Below are 4,479 nucleotides of genomic sequence, written 5' to 3'. Positions count from 1 at the left end.
ATGGTTGTTAGGTAGCACTCACCTGTATGCAAATCAGCAAAAATATGCTGCGAGTTATGGGTTATTCTCCTACCTTTAATCACCAAGTTGGACATAAACAATATAAAGTTATTAAATATGAACCTTTGAATATTAAATTTTGATGTTGTTATTATCCTATAGAAAATAATCGTAGTGAAACCCAACACAAAGGGGTCTGGAATATGAGCTGATAATAGTATTTCCCTCCCTGTGATTTTACATTAAACATTGTGTTTACATTAAAAAATTTATGTAGCACTAATATCCATTTTGATTGGGTAATAATACATTACCAGAAGTGTGAGACAAACAGGAGCAATGAAAGCCCAGATGGCTCGGGACCGAGTATCCAACCAGCACCTAAAATTATAATAATAATAATAATAATAAAAACTTTATTTAACACTTGTTCACCGCAATGGTGTTTTTCAACAAGGCCGTAAAGGCATTGTACGACCAACAAAACAGAAATTAAGACAAAAAAGGTAAAAATAGACTTATTAAAAAAAAAGAAAATCACATTAGGGCCTACTGAAAGAAACTTAACTACATTTACTAAACTGAATTATCGTAAATAAACATCATTAACTATAATACTTTCATTGATTTTTATTTTCATTTTAAAATTGGAAATTGTATTTGAGTTTTTGAGGTCATCACTAAAGTTCATTCTATAATTTAGCACCTCTGTATGATAAGCTACGTTTTTTATAATCTGTTCTTGGTTTGGGTAGTGTTAAATGATTTTCAGATCTGGTGTCATAGTGACATTCTTTAATATGGAATCTGCTTGTTAGGTAAGTTGATGCCAAATTATTGGTAATTTTAACCATAAAATTGACAATATCAAGAAAGTATGAATTTTGTCCTTGATTTTATAAAAGATAAAGAATGTGGATTCAAAGGAACATATTTGTCTACATAAAACTCTGTCAACACTATCAAATTTTTAGTGACAAATGTATGTGATGTGCCCATATATGGGCATCATGATGTCATATTACACCTAAATATGGGCATATATGGGCATGATGACATCACACCATGACCATATATAGGCATAGTATTACTATATATGGGCATATCACATTTTTTAGTCACAATATTTGATGGTGTTGACAGAGCATAAGCTCTATCCACACTATCAAATTTCTTTGACAAAAAAATGTGACATGCCCATATATAGAAATGCTATGCCTATATATGGTCATGGTGTGATGTCATCATGCCCATATATGGGCATATCACACTTTTTTGTCACACAAAATTTAATAGTGTAGACAGAGCTTTAGACGAAATGGCACAGCAGATGATGATGAATGTAAAGCAGGCACTCACTACATTATACAACATCTCTGTGAATGCTAGACTACGCGATGGCGTCTGCTCCTTGTGGATTGCAGTCTAAACGAATCGTATAAAAACAATCCATTTTTAGCACATGGCATTGCATTCTCCATAGAATCGCGTTGGCCGATGACTGACGCGAATATTGTTTACATTTCAATTTTGACAAACTGCTCTAACCAACTAATGGTGAATTTTTTGATTGACCGACTGATTGATTGTTCTTATGTGGTGGAGCTGAAAAGCGTTGAACATTTGAGAGGTTAAATTTGTTTGTGACTGACATAACAACATCTGAAATAAAAATGAATCATTTTGAAGTAATTAAAGTTTGACTATACTTGTCAGATGCGTAGTTCTCCCTTGTTATACCAGCAGTCATCACGACAACAATGGCGGGTCCAATCCAACCAATGTAACGACTGTAAAGAAGGCGTTGTTCATGATCAGCAAACGGACGTTTGATTTTCATGTAAAGATCCGTTGACATGATCAACATCCACGAGAAAGCTACCAAGAGGCTGTAGTGCAGGCATCCAGCAAGAAGACTGCATATAATCTTAGGAGCAGGTCTTTCCATATCCATCTGCTATTAAAATATTTTAGCAATCACTTAATTGGTTTTTTATGTGAATTTGGCGAAGAGGACATTATGATTATTATCATTTATCATATCAAATTTGTTAAGCGAAGAAATTAAGATTATTCCCACCATGTAGCTTACAATCCGAATTCTCTGACTTTTTTCTGAACGACATTGGCAAGTAGCCAATGTCTACTTCACATATGATGTAATGACGATGATGATGATTAGTATCATTTAATCGTTATTATTTTTATAATCAGCATCACAAACAGTCATCATCATCAACGTTATAATAGTTTTTATTACTTTAATTATTTTTTATTGTTTGTTAATTTTATTACATGGTAGTATTGGCGTATTATTATGACTGTTATTTTAATTATAATAATGATAGATTTGTATTATTATTTTTGTTTATGCAGATGGAAGGTTTTACTTAACACTCAGTATTATTATGGTCGATATTTTCTTCCGAATAATCTTGAGAGACATTAAATATGACATACCGTCTTCTTTCCATGAAACTCCAGGAGCAAAAATAATAAATTGACGCATAGTAGAGCGATGACCAAGTGGCACAGAATTCTGTAGCGATCAGAGCTCCTTAAACTTCTGAAATATGAAGTATTATTATTAAATGTTGGTAGACACTCATTGTATAATTTTAACCACATTATAACCTGAAGAACATTTCCATACAATATGGCTGAACTAATATCCCTCCCCTTCCCCCACCCCACATCCTACTACTTCCTCCAAAGAGATATTGTATTGCAACAAAAAAAATGCAGTAGGAGTATTACAGTTTTTACAGTAATTGAACGTGTTATAATAGTATTTTTTTTTTCTTTTTACTGCATCAGCTACCGTACTTTAAATTTGCCACTGAGCCTCTATACTATCATCTCTTGGGTATTCCTTATATGACACTTATCATGCCCATATGCCAGCATACTGTCACAGATTGTTAAAACTGAGTATTAATTAGTATAAGAATGTGCCAGTATTGTATACTTTAGTACAGAGAAGCTGTAATAATTTTACTTATAACTTTGGCAGTAGTAAATCGATTTCAGTAAAATGACCCATCCTTTTAGAGGCTATGTGGAGAATGATGAATACTGTTTTAAAAAGTAATTTTTCACGTTTTAGTTATTGATACTGGTTTTAGCATGGTAAGCCCCATATAACCTAGTCTTCACATTATGTGTCCAGTCCAAATTCATTTCCTTTTTTTTAAATTTTTTGTATTTAGGGGCCTCTATTCATTTACTGTATTGTTTCTTGTCTCAGGTCTGTTCGTGTGGCGTAGCCCTCTTGCCCTATTCCTGCTCTTACTGTTCACTGCTGTGATAAACATTTGATAAATGTAAAGGTAAAGGTCGAGACCATGAGCTTTAGGCTCACAGGCTGTCCCTCTTTTCTTGGCGTTTGGGCCAGAATGTTCGCCACTCCTCTCACGCTGCAGTCTATTTTACCTTCCCAGCATAGCCATTCCCCTTTTATACACCTGGGTGGAGAGAGACAAACGTCTTGCCTATGGACACAAGCAACTTAAACAGCGAACGTTACAAACCCCCGATTTCAAGATTGAGAGTTCGAGCCACAGCTGTTGCGCCAACCGCTTCTACTATATATGATATATATCATAAATACTTACCTGAAACTGCGGATGATAACGAGAGTGATGATGAGAAAGTAACTGGAAATTGCAAGTCCAACAGTCGTAATCATGGACAAATTCCTGTTCTCCTTAATCTATAAAAATATTGTATAAAGTTTGATGTATCGTGCTGAATGCAAAAATTAAATAGAAGGTAGCATTCAGTGGTTAGGTTCACACCAGAGTCAGATCGGGAGCCTGCTAACTGTTAGCTCTAACCAGTAGTATGCGTGTGAGAATGCCCGATTGATTAGTGGTAACCGTTACCAGGATGTGCAAGTTAAATGCGTTTCCACACATGGGCATTTCTAATTTCCACTTTTCCTATTGTCCCATGATCCCCCATCATCTCGATATCTTGATTGGGGATTTTTTTGTATGAACGCAAATGTGAGTACGAATGTTATTTATCTGGATTTTATTACATAACCTTGATGTTATCTACCATAAATTTACAGGTATATGTAACTTTTGAAATAAACATTCATATTTACCTGTTTTGGTTTCATCAGAATAACAAATGATGTAAGGTGATTACATTTACACGTTGCGCCACTCACACGATAGTCATCATAAACAGTTTCACATCCGTTTGGTGACCATACACTTAAGAATTAACAGTAATGATTTTTTTGTTAATGTAGAACAGCCATACATATTTTACATATATTAAAACAGTGCATGAGTGTATGCAAGGTTTGGAGAGGGGTTGGGAAGGTTGTACAACCCCCCCCCCCCCCCAAAAAAAAAAAAAAAAAAAAAATTTCAATGGTCCACATATTTTCCAAAGACATTTTTTCCCCAAAGACATTTGTTTCTAGGGCCTTCTCACAATGACAAATGAAAATCATTGATAAGGTAC

The sequence above is a fragment of the Anneissia japonica genome, unplaced genomic scaffold (genome assembly GCF_011630105.1).
Source record: "Anneissia japonica isolate Jap-2015-1 unplaced genomic scaffold, ASM1163010v1 scaffold1065_len1792383_cov172, whole genome shotgun sequence".
Lineage (NCBI taxonomy): Eukaryota > Metazoa > Echinodermata > Crinoidea > Comatulida > Comatulidae > Anneissia > Anneissia japonica.
The sequence above is the reverse complement of the archived record's forward strand: the minus strand, read 5'-3'. Positions refer to the sequence as shown.